Source organism: Oncorhynchus nerka, linkage group LG13, assembly GCF_034236695.1.
Source record: "Oncorhynchus nerka isolate Pitt River linkage group LG13, Oner_Uvic_2.0, whole genome shotgun sequence".
In the NCBI taxonomy this organism is placed as follows: domain Eukaryota; kingdom Metazoa; phylum Chordata; class Actinopteri; order Salmoniformes; family Salmonidae; genus Oncorhynchus; species Oncorhynchus nerka.
Genome location: NC_088408.1, coordinates 1,561,149 through 1,581,563, shown reverse-complemented (window position 1 = coordinate 1,581,563; position 20,415 = coordinate 1,561,149). Strand labels below are relative to the sequence as shown.

Here is a 20,415-nt window from a genome sequence, read left to right as displayed (position 1 = left end):
GACTCTGTAATATAGCCCTGTATATATACGCACCAGTACCTCCTGTATATAGCCTCCACATTGACTCTGTAATATAGCCCTCATATATACGCATCAGTACCCTGTATATAGCCTCCACATTGACTCTGTAATATAGCCCTGTATATATACGTACCAGTACCCCCTGTATATAGCCTCCACATTGACTCTGTAATATACCTGTATATATACGTACCAGTACCCCTGTATATAGCCTCCACATTGACTCTGTAATATAGCCCTGTATATATATACGTACCCCCTGTATAGTCCACACCCTGTAATATAGCCCTGTATATATAGCCTCTGTATATACATTGACTCTGTAATATAGCCCTGTATATATACGTACCAGTACCTCCTGTATATAGCCTCCACATTGACTCTGTAATATAGCCCTGTATATATACGTACCAGTACCCCTGTATAAAGCCTCCACATTGACTCTGTAATATAGCCCTGTATATATACGTACCAGTACCCCTGTATATAGCTCCACATTGACTCTGTAATATAGCCCTGTATATATACGTACCAGTACCTCCTGTATATAGCCTCCACATTGACTCTGTAATATAGCCCTGTATATATACGTACACAGTACCCCTGTATATAGCCTCCACATTGACTCTGTAATATAGCCCTGTATATATACGTACCAGTACCCCTGTATATAGCCTCCACATTGACTCTGTAATATAGCCCTGTATATATACGTACCAGTACCCCTGTATATAGCCTCCACATTGACTCTGTAATATAGCCCTGTATATATACGTACCAGTACCCCTGTATATAGCCTCCACATTGACTCTGTAATATAGCCCTGTATATATACGTACCAGTACCCCCTGTATATAGCCTCCACATTGACTCTGTAATATAGCCCTGTATATATACGTACCGTACCCCCTGTATATAGCCTCCACATTGACTCTGTAATATAGCCCTGTATATATACGTACCAATACCCCCTGTATATAGCCTCCACATTGACTCTGTAATATAGCCCTGTATATATACGTACCGGTACCCCCTGTATATAGCCTCCACATTGACTCTGTAATATAGCCCTGTATATATACGTACCAATACCCCCTGTATATAGCCTCCACATTGACTCTGTAATATAGCCCTGTATATATACGTACCAGTACCCCTGTATATAGCCTCCACATTGACTCTGTAATATAGCCCTGTATATATACGTACCAGTACCCCTGTATATAGCCTCCACATTGACTCTGTAATATAGCCCTGTATATATACGTACAGTACCCCTGTATATAGCCTCCACATTGACTCTGTAATATAGCCCTGTATATATACGTACCGGTACCTCCTGTATATAGCCTCCACATTGACTCTGTAATATAGCCCTGTATATATACGTACCGGTACCTCCTTGTATAAAGCCTCCACATTGACTCTGTAATATAGCCCTGTATATAGCCTCCACATTGACTCTGTAATATAGCCCTGTATATATACGTACCGGTACCTCCTGTATATAGCCTCCACATTGACTCTGTAATATAGCCCTGTATATATACGTACCAGTACCCCTGTATATAGCCTCCACATTGACTCTGTAATATAGCCCTGTATATATACGTACCAGTACCCCCTGTATATAGCCTCCACATTGACTCTGTAATATAGCCCTGTATATATACGTACCAGTACCCCCTGTATATAGCCTCCACATTGACTCTGTAATATAGCCCTGTATATATACGTACCGGTACCTCCTGTATAAAGCCTCCACATTGACTCTGTAATATAGCCCTGTATATATACGTACCAGTACCCCCTGTATATAGCCTCCACATTGACTCTGTAATATAGCCCTGTATATATATACGTAGCCCCAGTACCCCTGTATATAGCCTCCACATTGACTCTGTAATATAGCCCTGTATATATACGTACTCAGTACCCCTGTATATAGCCTCCACATTGACTCTGTAATATAGCCCTGTATATATACGTACCAGTACCCCTGTATATAGCCTCCACATTGACTCTGTAATATAGCCCTGTATATATACGTACCAGTACCCCTGTATATAGCCTATAGCCCACATTGACTCTGTAATATAGCCCTGTATATATACGTACCAGTACCCCCTGTATATAGCCTCCACATTGACTCTGTAATATAGCCCTGTATATATACGCACCAGTACCCCTGTATATAGCCTCCACATTGACTCTGTAATATAGCCCTGTATATATACGTACCAGTACCTCCTGTATAAAGCCTCCACATTGACTCTGTAATATAGCCCTGTATATATACGTACCAGTACCCCTGTATATAGCCTCCACATTGACTCTGTAATATAGCCCTGTATATATACGTACCAGTACCCCTGTATATAGCCTCCACATTGACTCTGTAATATAGCCCTGTATATATACGTACCAGTACCCCTGTATATAGCCTCCACATTGACTCTGTAATATAGCCCTGTATATATACGTACCAGTACCCCCTGTATATAGCCTCCACATTGACTCTGTAATATAGCCCTGTATATACGTACCAGTACCCCTGTATATAGCCTCCACATTGACTCTGTAATATAGCCCTGTATATATACGTACCAGTACCCCTGTATATAGCCTCCACATTGACTCTGTAATATAGCCCTGTATATATACGTACCAGTACCCCTGTATATAGCCTCCACATTGACTCTGTAATATAGCCCTGTATATATACGTACCAGTACCCCTGTATATAGCCTCCACATTGACTCTGTAATATAGCCCTGTATATATACGTACCAGTACCCCCTGTATATAGCCTCCACATTGACTCTGTAATATAGCCCTGTATATATACGTACCAGTACCCCCTGTATATAGCCTCCACATTGACTCTGTAATATAGCCCTGTATATATACGTACCAGTACCCCTGTATATAGCCTCCACATTGACTCTGTAATATAGCCCTGTATATATACGTACCAGTACCCCTGTATATAGCCTCCACATTGACTCTGTAATATAGCCCTGTATATATACGTACCAGTACCCCTGTATATAGCCTCCACATTGACTCTGTAATATAGCCCTGTATATATACGTACCAGTACCCCTGTATATAGCCTCCACATTGACTCTGTAATATAGCCCTGTATATATACGTACCAGTACCCCTGTATAAAGCCTCCACATTGACTCTGTAATATAGCCCTGTATATATACGTACCAGTACCCCTGTATATAGCCTCCACATTGACTCTGTAATATAGCCCTGTATATATACGTACCAGTACCCCTGTATATAGCCTCCACATTGACTCTGTAATATAGCCCTGTATATATACGTACCAGTACCCCTGTATATAGCCTCCACATTGACTCTGTAATATAGCCCTGTATATATACGTACCAGTACCCCTGTATATAGCCTCCACATTGACTCTGTAATATAGCCCTGTATATATACGTACCAGTACCCCTGTATATAGCCTCCACATTGACTCTGTAATATAGCCCTGTATATATACGTACCAGTACCCCTGTATATAGCCTCCACATTGACTCTGTAATATAGCCCTGTATATATACGTACCAGTACCCCCTGTATATATACGTACCGGTACCCCCTGTATATAGCCTCCACATTGACTCTGTAATATAGCCCTGTATATATACGTACCGGTACCCCCTGTATAAAGCCTCCACATTGACTCTGTAATATAGCCCTGTATATATACGTACCAGTACCCCCTGTATATAGCCTCCACATTGACTCTGTAATATAGCCCTGTATATATACGTACCAGTACCCCTGTATATAGCCTCCACATTGACTCTGTAATATAGCCCTGTATATATACGTACCAGTACCCCTGTATATAGCCTCCACATTGACTCTGTAATATAGCCCTGTATATATACGTACCGGTACCCCTGTATATAGCCTCCACATTGACTCTGTAATAGGACTACCCCTGTATATAGCCTCCACATTGACTCTGTAATATAGCCCTGTATATATACACTCAGTACCCCTGTATATAGCCTCCACATTGACTCTGTAATATAGCCCTGTATATATACGTACCAGTACCTCCTGTATAAAGCCTCCACATTGACTCTGTAATATAGCCCTGTATATATACGTACCAGTACCTCCTTGTATAAAGCCTCCACATTGACTCTGTAATATAGCCCTGTATATATACGTACCGGTACCTCCTGTATAAAGCCTCCACATTGACTCTGTAATATAGCCCTGTATATATACGTACCAGTACCTCCTGTATATAGCCTCCACATTGACTCTGTAATATAGCCCTGTATATATACGTACCAGTACCCCCTGTATATAGCCTCCACATTGACTCTGTAATATAGCCCTGTATATATACGTACCAGTACCCCCTGTATATAGCCTCCACATTGACTCTGTAATATAGCCCTGTATATATACGTACCGGTACCCCCTGTATATAGCCTCCACATTGACTCTGTAATATAGCCCTGTATATATACGTACCGGTACCTCCTGTATATAGCCTCCACATTGACTCTGTAATATAGCCCTGTATATATACGTACCAGTACCTCCTGTATAAAGCCTCCACATTGACTCTGTAATATAGCCCTGTATATATACGTACCAGTACCCCCTGTATATAGCCTCCACATTGACTCTGTAATATAGCCCTGTATATATACGTACCGGTACCCCCTGTATATAGCCTCCACATTGACTCTGTAATATAGCCCTGTATATATACGTACCAGTAGCCCTATATATAGCCTCCACATTGACTCTGTAATATAGCCCTGTATATATACGTACTCAGTACCCCTGTATATAGCCTCCACATTGACTCTGTAATATAGCCCTGTATATATACGTACCAGTACCCCTGTATATAGCCTCCACATTGACTCTGTAATATAGCCCTGTATATATACGTACCAGTACCTCCTGTATATAGCCTCCACATTGACTCTGTAATATAGCCCTGTATATATATATCCACATTGACTGTAATATAGCCCTGTATATATACGTACCGGTACCCCTGTATATAGCCTCCACATTGACTCTGTAATATAGCCCTGTATATATACGTACCGGTACCCCTGTATATAGCCTCCACATTGACTCTGTAATATAGCCCTGTATATATACGTACCGGTACCCCTGTATATAGCCTCCACATTGACTCTGTAATATAGCCCTGTATATATACGTACCATATAGCCCCACCTGTATATAGCCTCCACATTGACTCTGTAATATAGCCCTGTATATATACGTACCAGTACCCCTGTATATAGCCTCCACATTGACTCTGTAATATAGCCCTGTATATATACGTACCAGTACCCCTGTATATAGCCTCCACATTGACTCTGTAATATAGCCCTGTATATATACGCACCGGTACCTCCTGTATATAGCCTCCACATTGACTCTGTAATATAGCCCTGTATATATACGTACCGGTACCCCTGTATATAGCCTCCACATTGACTCTGTAATATAGCCCTGTATATATACGTACCAGTACCCCTGTATATAGCCTCCACATTGACTCTGTAATATAGCCCTGTATATATACGTACTCCAGTACCCCTGTATATAGCCTCCACATTGACTCTGTAATATAGCCCTGTATATATACGTACCAGTACCCCTGTATATAGCCTCCACATTGACTCTGTAATATAGCCCTGTATATATACGTACCAGTACCCCCTGTATATAGCCTCCACATTGACTCTGTAATATAGCCCTGTATATATACGTACCAGTACCCCTGTATATAGCCTCCACATTGACTCTGTAATATAGCCCTGTATATATACGCACCAGTACCCCTGTATAAAGCCTCCACATTGACTCTGTAATATAGCCCTGTATATATACGCACCGGTACCTCCTGTATATAGCCTCCACATTGACTCTGTAATATAGCCCTGTATATATACGTACCAGTACCTGACTCCCTGTATATAGCCTCCACATTGACTCTGTAATATAGCCCTGTATATATACGCACGGTACCTCCTGTATATAGCCTCCACATTGACTCTGTAATATAGCCCTGTATATATACGTACCAGTACCCCTGTATATAGCCTCCACATTGACTCTGTAATATAGCCCTGTATATATACGTACCAGTACCCCTGTATAATAGCCTCCACATTGACTCTGTAATATAGCCCTGTATATATACGTACCAGTACCCCCTGTATAAAGCCTCCACATTGACTCTGTAATATAGCCCTGTATATATACGTACCAGTACCCCTGTATAAAGCCTCCACATTGACTCTGTAATATAGCCCTGTATATATACATTGACTCAGTACCCCTGTATATAGCCTCCACATTGACTCTGTAATATAGCCCTGTATATATACGTACCAGTACCCCTGTATATAGCCTCCACATTGACTCTGTAATATAGCCCTGTATATATACGTACCAGTACCCCCTGTATATAGCCTCCACATTGACTCTGTAATATAGCCCTGTATATATACGTACTCAGTACCCCTGTATATAGCCTCCACATTGACTCTGTAATATAGCCCTGTATATATACGTACCAGTACCCCTGTATATAGCCTCCACATTGACTCTGTAATATAGCCCTGTATATATACGTACCAGTACCCCTGTATATAGCCTCCACATTGACTCTGTAATATAGCCCTGTATATATACGTACCAGTACCCCTGTATATAGCCTCCACATTGACTCTGTAATATAGCCCTGTATATATACGTACCAGTACCCCTGTATATAGCCTCCACATTGACTCTGTAATATAGCCCTGTATATATACGTACCAGTACCCCCTGTATATAGCCTCCACATTGACTCTGTAATATAGCCCTGTATATATACGCACAGTACCCCTGTATATAGCCTCCACATTGACTCTGTAATATAGCCCTGTATATATATACGTACCGGTACCTCCTGTATATAGCCTCCACATTGACTCTGTAATATAGCCCTGTATATATACGTACCAGTACCCTGTATATAGCCTCCACATTGACTCTGTAATATAGCCCTGTATATATCCACACGTAATACCACCCCTGTACCTCCTGTATATAGCCTCCACATTGACTCTGTAATATAGCCCTGTATATATACGTACCAGTACCTCCTGTATAAAGCCTCCACATTGACTCTGTAATATAGCCCTGTATATATACGTACCAGTACCCCTGTATATAGCCTCCACATTGACTCTGTAATATAGCCCTGTATATATACGTACCAGTACCTCCCTGTATATAGCCTCCACATTGACTCTGTAATATAGCCCTGTATATATACGTACCAGTACCCCTGTATAAAGCCTCCACATTGACTCTGTAATATAGCCCTGTATATATACGCACCGGTACCTCCTGTATATAGCCTCCACATTGACTCTGTAATATAGCCCTGTATATACGTACCAGTACCCCTGTATATAGCCTCCACATTATACGCCCAGTACCCCTGTATATAGCCTCCACATTGACTCTGTAATATAGCCCTGTATATATACGTACCAGTACCCCTGTATATAGCCTCCACATTGACTCTGTAATATAGCCTGTATATATACGTACTCAGTACCTCCTGTATATAGCCTCCACATTGACTCTGTAATATAGCCCTGTATATATACGCACCAGTACCTCCTGTATATAGCCTCCACATTGACTCTGTAATATAGCCCTGTATATATACGTACCAGTACCCCTGTATATAGCCTCCACATTGACTCTGTAATATAGCCCTGTATATATACGTACTCAGTACCCCCTGTATATAGCCTCCACATTGACTCTGTAATATAGCCCTGTATATATACGTACCAGTACCCCTGTATATAGCCTCCACATTGACTCTGTAATATAGCCCTGTATATATACGTACCGGTACCCCTGTATATAGCCTCCACATTGACTCTGTAATATAGCCCTGTATATATACGTATTGACTCAGTACCCCTGTATATAGCCTCCACATTGACTCTGTAATATAGCCCTGTATATATACGTACCAGTACCCCTGTATAAAGCCTCCACATTGACTCTGTAATATAGCCCTGTATATATACGTCCACATTCAGTAGCCCTGTATATAGCCACCCCTGTCCACATTGACTCTGTAATATAGCCCTGTATATATACAGTACCTGTATATATACGTGACCTGTATATAGCCCTGTATATAGCCTCCACATTGACTCTGTAATATAGCCCTGTATATATACGTACCGGTACCTCCTGTATATAGCCTCCACATTGACTCTGTAATATAGCCCTGTATATATACGTACCAGTACCCCTGTATATAGCTCCACATTGACTCTGTAATATAGCCCTGTATATATACGTACCAGTACCCCTGTATATAGCCTCCACATTGACTCTGTAATATAGCCCTGTATATATACGTTTCAGTACCCCTGTATATAGCCTCCACATTGACTCTGTAATATAGCCCTGTATATATACGTACCAGTACCCCCTGTATATAGCCTCCACATTGACTCTGTAATATAGCCCTGTATATATACGCACCAGTACCTCCTGTATATAGCCTCCACATTGACTCTGTAATATAGCCCTGTATATATACGTACCAGTACCCCTGTATATAGCCTCCACATTGACTCTGTAATATAGCCCTGTATATATAGTACCTCCTGTATATAGCCTCCACATTGACTCTGTAATATAGCCCTGTATATATACGTACCAGTACCTCCTGTATATAGCCTCCACATTGACTCTGTAATATAGCCCTGTATATATACGTACCAGTACCCCCTGTATATAGCCTCCACATTGACTCTGTAATATAGCCCTGTATATATACGTACCAGTAGCCTCCCCTGTATATAGCCTCCACATTGACTCTGTAATATAGCCCTGTATATATACGTACCAGTACCCCTGTATATAGCCTCCACATTGACTCTGTAATATAGCCCTGTATATATATACGTACCAGTACCCCTGTATATAGCCTCCACATTGACTCTGTAATATAGCCCTGTATATATACGTACCAGTACCTCCTGTATATAGCCTCCACATTGACTCTGTAATATAGCCCTGTATATATACGTACCAGTACCCCCTGTATATAGCCTCCACATTGACTCTGTAATATAGCCCTGTATATATACGTACCAGTACCCCCTGTATATAGCCTCCACATTGACTCTGTAATATAGCCCTGTATATATACGTACCAGTACCCCTGTATATAGCCTCCACATTGACTCTGTAATATAGCCCTGTATATATACGTATACCAGTACCCCTGTATAAAGCCTCCACATTGACTCTGTAATATAGCCCTGTATATATACGTACCAGTACCCCTGTATATAGCCTCCACATTGACTCTGTAATATAGCCCTGTATATATACGTACCAGTACCCCTGTATATAGCCTCCACATTGACTCTGTAATATAGCCCTGTATATATACGTACCAGTACCCCCTGTATATAGCCTCCACATTGACTCTGTAATATAGCCCTGTATATATACGTACCAGTACCCCCTGTATATAGCCTCCACATTGACTCTGTAATATAGCCCTGTATATATACGTACCAGTACCCCCTGTATATAGCCTCCACATTGACTCTGTAATATAGCCCTGTATATAGCCTCCACATTATACTGTATATACGCATTCAGTACCCCTGTATATAGCCTCCACATTGACTCTGTAATATAGCCCTGTATATATACGTACCAGTACCCCCTGTATATAGCCTCCACATTGACTCTGTAATATAGCCCTGTATATATACGCACCAGTACTCCCCTGTATATAGCCTCCACATTGACTCTGTAATATAGCCCTGTATATATACGTACGGTACCTCCTGTATATAGCCTCCACATTGACTCTGTAATATAGCCCTGTATATATACGTACCAGTACCCTGTATATAGCCTCCACATTGACTCTGTAATATAGCCCTGTATATATACGTACTCAGTACCCCTGTATATAGCCTCCACATTGTAGACTCTGTAATATAGCCCTGTATATATACATTGACTCTGTAATATAGCCTGTATAAAGCCTCCACATTGACTCTGTAATATAGCCCTGTATATATACGTACCAGCACTCCCTGTATATAGCCTCCACATTGACTCTGTAATATAGCCCTGTATATATATACGACCAGTACCCCCTGTATATAGCCTCCACATTGACTCTGTAATATAGCCCTGTATATATACGTACCTGTATATAGCCTCCACCCTGTATATACATTGACTCTGTAATATAGCCCTGTATATTAGCCTGTATATAGCCTCCACATTGACTCTGTAATATAGCCCTGTATATATACGCACCGGTACCCCCTGTATATAGCCTCCACATTGACTCTGTAATATAGCCCTGTATATATACGTACCAGTACCTCCTGTATATAGCCTCCACATTGACTCTGTAATATAGCCCTGTATATATACGTAGCCCTGTATATAGCTCCATTGACTCTGTAATATAGCCCTGTATATAGCCTCCACATTGACTCTGTAATATAGCCCTGTATATATATACATTGACCTGTACCCCCTGTATATAGCCTCCACATTGACTCTGTAATATAGCCCTGTATATATACGTACTGGTACCCCTGTATATAGCCTCCACATTGACTCTGTAATATAGCCCTGTATATAGCCTACATTGACCTGTATATAGCCTCCACATTGACTCTGTAATATAGCCCTGTATATATACGCACCAGTACCCCCTGTATATAGCCTCCCACATTGACTCTGTAATATAGCCCTGTATATATACGTACCAGTACCCCTGTATATAGCCTCCACATTGACTCTGTAATATAGCCCTGTATATATACGTACCAGTACCACCCTGTATATAGCCTCCACATTGACTCTGTAATATAGCCCTGTATATATACGTATCAGTACCCCTGTATATAGCCTCCACATTGACTCTGTAATATAGCCCTGTATATAGCTCCACCCCCATATAGCCTCCACATTGACTTGTAATATAGCCCTGTACGTACCAGTACTCCTGTATATATACATTGACTCTGTAATATAGCCCTGTATATATACTCCAGTACCTCCTGTATAAAGCCTCCACATTGACTCTGTAATATAGCCCTGTATATATACGTACCAGTACCCCCCTGTATATAGCCTCCACATTGACTCTGTAATATAGCCCTGTATATATACGTACCAGTACTCCCCTGTATATAGCCTCCACATTGACTCTGTAATATAGCCCTGTATATATACGTACACAGCCCCTGTATATAGCCTCCACATTGACTCTGTAATATAGCCCTGTATATATACGCACCGGTACCCCTGTATATAGCCTCCACATTGACTCTGTAATATAGCCCTGTATATATATACACCAGTACCCCCTGTATATAGCCTCCACATTGACTCTGTAATATACCCCCCTCCACATTGATATATAGCCCTGTATATATGTACCATATATACCCCCTGTATATAGCCTCCACATTGACTCTGTAATATAGCCCTGTATATATACGTACCGGTACCCCCTGTATATAGCCTCCACATTGACTCTGTAATATAGCCCTGTATATATACGTACCGGTACCTCCTGTATATAGCCTCCACATTGACTCTGTAATATAGCCCTGTATATATACGACTCAGTACCCCCTGTATATAGCCTCCACATTGACTCTGTAATATAGCCCTGTATATATACCCTCTGTATATACATTGACTCTGTAATATAGCCCTCCACATTGACTCTGTATATAGCCTCCACATTGACTCTGTAATATAGCCCTGTATATATACGTACCAGTACCCCCTGTATATAGCCTCCACATTGACTCTGTAATATAGCCCTGTATATATACTGTATATAGCCTCCACATTGTACTCCCCTGTATATAGCCTCCACATTGACTCTGTAATATAGCCCTGTATATATACGTACCGGTGCCCCCTGTATATAGCCTCCACATTGACTCTGTAATATAGCCCTGTATATATACATTGACTCTGTACCCCTGTATATAGCCTCCACATTGACTCTGTAATATAGCCCTGTATATGCCTCCACATTGACTCTGTAAGTACCCCCTGTATAATAGCCTCCACATTGACTCTGTAATATAGCCTCCACATTGACTGTATATATACGTACCAGTACCCCCTGTATATAGCCTCCACATTGACTCTGTAATATAGCCCTGTATATATACGTAGTACCCCCTGTATATAGCCTCCACATTGACTCTGTAATATAGCCCTGTATATATACGACCAGTACCCCTGTATATAGCCTCCACATTGACTCTGTAATATAGCCCTGTATATATACGCACTCAGTACCCCTGTATAAAGCCTCCACATTGACTCTGTAATATAGCCCTGTATATATACATTTACTCTGTACCAGGTACCCCTGTATATAGCCTCCACATTGACTCTGTAATATAGTGTATATATACGCACCAGTACCCCTGTATATAGCCTCCACATTGACTCTGTAATATAGCCCCAGTACCCCCTGTATATAGCCTCCACATTGACTCTGTAATATAGCCCTGTATATATACGTACCTCCACCTGTATATAGCCTCCACATTGACTCTGTAATATAGCCCTGTATATATACGTACCAGTACCTCCTGTATATAGCCTCCACATTGACTCTGTATATATACCCCCTGTATATATACATTGACTCGGTACCCCCTGTATATAGCCTCCACATTGACTCTGTAATATAGCCCTGTATATATATACCCAGTACCTCCTGTATATAGCCTCCACATTGACTCTGTAATATAGCCACATTGTATATACGTACCAGTACCCCCTGTATATAGCCTCCACATTGACTCTGTAATATAGCCCTGTATATATATAGTACCCCTGTATATAGCCTCCACATTGACTCTGTAATATAGCCCTGTATATATACATTGTACCGGTACCTCCTGTATATAGCCTCCACATTGACTCTGTAATATAGCCCTGTATATATACGTGACTCTGTACCCCTGTATATAGCCTCCACATTGACTCTGTAATATAGCCCTGTATATATTGACTCTGTACCAGTACCCCTGTATATAGCCTCCACATTGACTCTGTAATATAGCCCTGTATATATACGTGACCACAGTACCCCCTGTATATAGCCTCCACATTGACTCTGTAATATAGCCCTGTATATATACGTACCGGTACCCCCTGTATATAGCCTCCACATTGACTCTGTAATATAGCCCCCTGTATATCCACATTGACTGTATATGCCGTACCAGTACCCCTGTATATAGCCTCCACATTGACTCTGTGCCAGTACTCCCTGTATATAGCTCCACATTGACTCTGTACCCTGTATATAGCCTCCACATTGACTCTGTAATATAGCCCTGTATATATACCCTGTATATAGCCTCCACATTGACTCTGTAATATAGCCCTGTATATATCCACATTGACTAGCCCTGTACAGTACCCTGTATATAGCCTCCACATTGACTCTGTAATATAGCCTCCCCTGTATATAGCCTCCACATTGACTCTCCCCTGTACCTAAAGCTCCACATTGACTCTGTATATAGCCCTGTATTGATCTGTACCGGTACCCCTGTATATAGCCTCCACATTGACTCTGTAATATAGCCCTGTATATAGCCTCCACATTGACTCTGTACCTACCCCTGTATATAGCCTCCACATTGACTCTGTAAGTAACACCCTGTATATAGCCTCCACATTGACTCTGTACCGTAATACCCTGTATATAGCTCCACATTGACTCTGTAATGGTACCCCTGTATATAGCCTCCACATTGACTCTGTACCAGTACCCCTGTATATAGCCTCCACATTGACTCTGTACCAGTGCCCTGTATATAGCCTCCACATTGACTCTGTACCGGTACCCCTGTATATAGCCTCCACATTGACTCTGTACCGGTACCCCCTGTATATAGCCTCCACATTGACTCTGTACCGGTACCCCTGTATATAGCCTCCACATTGACTCTGTACCGGTACCCCTGTATATAGCCTCCACATTGACTCTGTACGGTGTACCCTGTATATAGCCTCCACATTGACCCTGTACCGGTACCCCTGTATATAGCCTCCACATTGACCCTGTACCGGTACCCCTGTATATAGCCTCCACATTGACTCTGTACCGGTACCCCCTGTATATAGCCTCCACATTGACTCTGTACCGGTACCCCTGTATATAGCCTCCACATTGACTCTGTACCGGTACACACTGTCTATAGCCTCCACATTGACTCTGTACCGGTACACCCTGTCTATAGCCTCCACATTGACTCTGTACCTGTAACACCCTGTATATAGCCTCCACATTGACTCTGTACCCTCCACATTGTGTACCCCCCCATATAGCCTCCACATTGACTCTGTACCGGTACCCCTGTATATAGCCTCCACATTGATAGTACCCCTGTATATAGCCTCCACATTGACTCTGTACCAGTACCCCCGGTACCCCTGTATATAGCCTCCACATTGACTCTGTACCGGTACGCCCTGTATATAGCCTCCAAACTGACTCTGTACCGGTATGCCCTGTATATAGCCTCCACATCGACTCTGTACCGGTATCCCCTTTATATAGCCTCCACATTGACTCTGTACCGGTACCCCCTGTATATAGCCTCCACATTGACTCTGTACCGGTAACCCCTGTATATAGCCTCCACATTGACTCTGTACCGGTACCCCCTGTATATAGCCTCCACATTGACTCTGTACCTGGTACACCCTGTATATAGCCTCCACATTGACTCTGTACCAGTACCCCTGCATATAGCCTCCACAATGACTCTGTACTGGTACCCCCTGTATATAGCCTCTACATTGACTCTGTACCGGTACCTCCTGTATATAGCCTCCACATTGACTCCTTACCGGTACCCCCTGTATATAGCCTCCACATTGACTCTGTACCGATACCCCATGTATATAGCCTCCACATTGACTCTGTACCGGTACCCCCTGTATATAGTCTCCACATTGACTCTGTACCGGTACCCCCTGTATATAGCCTCCACATTGACTCTGTACCGGTACCCCCTGCATATAGCCTCCACACTGACTCTGTACTGGTACCCCCTGTATATAGCCTCCACATTGACTCTGTACCGGTACCCCCTGCATATAGCCTCCACATTGACTGTACCGTAACACCCTGTATATAGCCTCCACATTGACTCTGTACCGGTACCCCCTGTATTTAGCCTCCACATTGACTCTGTACCGGTACCCCCTGTATATAACCTCCACATTGACTCTGTACCAGTACCCCCTGTATATAGCCTCCACATTGACTCTGTACCGGTACCCCCTGTATATAGTCTCCACATTGACTCTGTACCGGTACCCCCTGTATATAGCCTCCACATTGACTCTGTATCGGTACCCCCTGTATATAGCCTCCACATTGACTCTGTACCAATTCCCCCTGTATATAGCCTCCACATTGACTCTGTATCGGTACCCCCTGTATATAGCCTCCACATTGACTCTGTATCGGTACCCCCTGTATATAGCCTCCACATTGACTCTGTACCCGTACCCCCTGTATATAGCCTCAACATTGACTCTGTACCAGTACCCCCTGACTGTAGCCTCCACATTGACTCTGTACCAGTACCCCCTGTATATAGACTCCACACTGACTCTCTATCGGTACCCCCTGTATATAGTCTCCACATTGACTCTGTACTGGTATCCCCTGCATATAGCCTCCACATTGACTCTGTACCCGTACCCCCTGACTGTAGCCTCCACATTGACTCTGTACCAGTACCCCCTGTATATAGACTCCACATTGACTCTGTACCGTAATACCCTGTATATAGCCTCCACATTGACTCTGTACCAGTACCCCCTGTATATAGTCTCCACATTGACTCTGTACCGTAATACCCTGTATATAACCTCCACATTGACTCTGTACCAGTACCCCTGTATATAGCCTCCACATTGACTCTGTACCGGTACCCCCTGTATATAGCCTCCACATTGACTCTGTATCGGTACCCCCTGTATATAGCCTCCACATTGACTCTGTACCAGTACCCCCTGAATGTAGCCTCCACATTGACTCTGTACCAGTACCCCCTGTATATAGTCTCCACATTGACTCTGTACCGTAATACCCTGTATATAGCCTTCACATTGACTCTGTACCAGTACCCCCTGTATATAGTCTCCACATTGACTCTGTACCTGTATATAGTCTCCACATTGACTCTGTACCCTGTATATAACCTCCACATTGACTCTGTACCAGTACCCCCTGTATATAGCCTCCACATTGACTCTGTACCGGTACCCCCTGTATATAACCTCCACATTGACTCTGTACCAGTACCCCCTGTATATAGCCTCCACATTCACTCTGTATCGGTACCCCCTGTATATAGCCTCCACATTGACTCTGTACCAATTCCCCCTGTATATAGCCTCCACATTGACTCTGTATCGGTACCCCCTGTATATAGCCTCCACATTGACTCTGTATCGGTACCCCCTGTATATAGTCTCCACACTGACTCTGTATCGGTACCCCCTGTATATAGTCTCCACATTGACTCTGTACTGGTATCCCATGCATATAGCCTCCACATTGACTCTGTACCAGTACCCCCTGTATATAGCATCAACATTGACTCTGTACCAGTACCCCCTGTATATAGACTCCACATTGACTCTGTACCGTAATACCCTGTATATAGCCTCCACATTGACTCTGTACCAGTACCCCCTTTATATAGTCTCCACATTGACTCTGTACCGTAATACCCTGTATATAACCTCCACATTGACTCTGTACCAGTACCCCCTGTATATAGCCTCCACATTGACTCTGTACCGGTACCCCCTGTATATAGCCTCCACATTGACTCTGTACCGGTACCCCCTGCATATAGCCTCCACATTGACTCTGTACCGGTACCCCCTGTATATAGCCTCCACATTGACTCTGTACCAGTACCCCCTGTATATAGTCTCCACATTGACTCTGTATCGGTACCCCCTGTATATAGTCTCCACATTGACTCTGTACCGTAATACCCTGTATATAACCTCCACATTGACTCTGTACCAGTACCCCCTGTATATAGTCTCCACATTGACTCTGTACCGTAATACCCTGTATATAACCTCCACATTGACTCTGTACCAGTACCCCCTGTATATAGCCTCCACATTGACTCTGTACCGGTACCCCCTGTATATAACCTCCACATTGACTCTGTACCAGTACCCCCTGTATATAGCCTCCACATTGACTCTGTACCGGTACCCCCTGTATATAGCCTCCACATTGACTCTGTACCGGTACCCCCTGTATATAGCCTCCACATTGACTCTGTACCAGTACCCCCTGTATATAGCCTCAACATTGACTCTGTACCGGTACCCCCTGTATATAACCTCCACATTGACTCTGTACCAGTACCCCCTGTATATAGCCTCCACATTGACTCTGTACCGGTACCCCCTGTATATAGCCTCCACATTGACTCTGTACCGTAACACCCTGTATATAGCCTCCACATTGACTCTGTACCGGTACCCCCTGTATATAGCCTCCACATTGACTCTGTACCGGTACCTCCTGTATATAGCCTCCACATTGACTCTGTACCGGTACCCCCTCTATATAGCCTCCACATTGACTCTGTACCGGTACCCCCTGTATATAGCCTCCACATTGACTCTGTACCGGTACCCCCTGTATATAGTCTCCACATTGACTCTGTACCGGTACGCCCTGTATATAGCCTCCAAACTGACTCTGTACCGGTATGCCCTGTATATAGCCTCCACATCGACTCTGTACCGGTATCCCCTTTATATAGCCTCCACATTGACTCTGTACCGGTACCCCCTGTATATAGCCTCCACATTGACTGTACCGTAACACCCTGTATATAGCCTCCACATTGACTCTGTACCAGTACCCCCTGCATATAGCCTCCACAATGACTCTGTACTGGTACCCCCTGTATATAGCCTCTACATTGACTCTGTACCGGTACCTCCTGTATATAGCCTCCACATTGACTCCTTACCGGTACCCCCTGTATATAGCCTCCACATTGACTCTGTACCGGTACCCCATGTATATAGCCTCCACATTGACTCTGTACCGGTACCCCCTGTATATAGTCTCCACATTGACTCTGTACCGGTACCCCCTGTATATAGCCTCCACATTGACTCTGTACCGGTACCCCCTGCATATAGCCTCCACACTGACTCTGTACTGGTACCCCCTGTATATAGCCTCCACATTGACTTTGTACCGGTACCCCTGCATATAGCCTCCACATTGACTGTACCGTAACACCCTGTATATAGCCTCCACATTGACTCTGTACCGGTACCCCCTGTATTTAGCCTCCACATTGACTCTGTATCGGTACCCCCTGTATATAGTCTCCACACTGACTCTGTATCGGTACCCCCTGTATATAGTCTCCACATTGACTCTGTACTGGTATCCCCTGCATATAGCCTCCACATTGACTCTGTACCAGTACCCCCTGTATATAGCATCAACATTGACTCTGTACCAGTACCCCCTGTATATAGACTCCACATTGACTCTGTACCGTAATACCCTGTATATAGCCTCCACATTGACTCTGTACCAGTACCCCCTGTATATAGTCTCCACATTGACTCTGTACCGTAATACCCTGTATATAACCTCCACATTGACTCTGTACCAGTACCCCCTGTATATAGCCTCCACATTGACTCTGTACCGGTACCCCCTGCATATAGCCTCCACATTGACTCTGTACCGGTACCCCCTGTATATAGCCTCCACATTGACTCTGTACCAGTACCCCCTGTATATAGTCTCCACATTGACTCTGTATCGGTACCCCCTGTATATAGTCTCCACATTGACTCTGTACCGTAATACCCTGTATATAGCCTCCACATTGACTCTGTACCAGTACCCCCTGTATATAGTCTCCACATTGACTCTGTACCGTAATACCCTGTATATAGCCTCCACATTGACTCTGTACCGGTACCCCCTGTATATAGTCTCCACATTGACTCTGTACCGGTACCCCCTGTATATAGCCTCCACATTGACTCTGTACCGGTACCCCCTGTATATAGCCTCCACATTGACTCTGTACCGTAACACCCTGTATATAGTCTCCACATTGACTCTGTACCGGTACCCCCTGTATATATTCTCCACATTGACTCTGTACTGGTACCCCCTGCATATAGCCTCCACATTGACTCTGTACCGTAACACCCTGCATATAGCCTCCACATTGACTCTGTACCGTAACACCCTGTATATAGCCTCCACATTGACTCTGTACCGTAACACCCTGTATATAGCCTCCACATTGACTCTGTACCGTAACACCCTGTATATAGCCTCCACATTGACACTATACCGGTACACCCTGCATATAGCCTCCACATTGACTCTGTACCGGTACCGCCTGTATATATCCTCCACATTGACACTATACCGGTACCCCCTGTATATAGCCTCCACATTGACTCTGTACCGGTACCACCCTGTATATAGCCTCCACATTGACTCTGTACCAGTACCCCCTGTATATAGCCTCCACATTGACTCTGTATCAGTCCCACCTGTATATAGCCTCCACATTGACTCTGTACCGGTACACCCTATATATAGCCTCCACAATGACTCTGTACCGGTACCCCCTGTATATAGCCTCCACATTGACTCTGTATCGGTACCCCCTGTATATAGCCTCCACATTGACTCTGTACCGGTACCCCCTGTATATAGCCTCCACATTGACTCTGTACCATTACCCCCTGTATATAGCCTCCACATTGACTCTGTATCGGTACCCCCTGTATATAGCCTCCACAATGACTCTGTACCGGTACCCCCTGTATATAGCCTCCACATTGACTCTGTACCGGTACACCCTATATATAGCCTCCACAATGACTCTGTACCGGTACCCCCTGTATATAGCCTCCACATTGACTCTGTATCGGTACCCCCTGTATATAACCTCCACATTGACTCTGTACTGGTACCCCCTGTATATAGCCTCCACATTGACTCTGTACCGGTACCCCCTGTATATAGCCTCCACATTGACTCTGTACCAGTACCCCCTGTATATAGCCTCCACATTGACTCTGTACCGGTACCCCCTGTATATAGCCTCCACATTGACTCTGTTCCAGTACCCCCTGTATATAGCCTCCACATTGACTCTATACCAGAACCGCCTGTATTATCTCTTGCTTTTTTTAAAACTTTTTTTCTGTAGG

General features: G+C 43.5%; 1 protein-coding gene across 1 annotated transcript in view; it reads right to left on the bottom strand.

Moving 5' to 3' along the window:
- The window catches only part of gareml (GRB2 associated, regulator of MAPK1-like), a 170,502-nt gene that overhangs the window by 47,288 nt on the left and 102,799 nt on the right, over nucleotides 1-20,415 (bottom strand). The gene's annotated exons all lie outside the window — the stretch shown is intronic.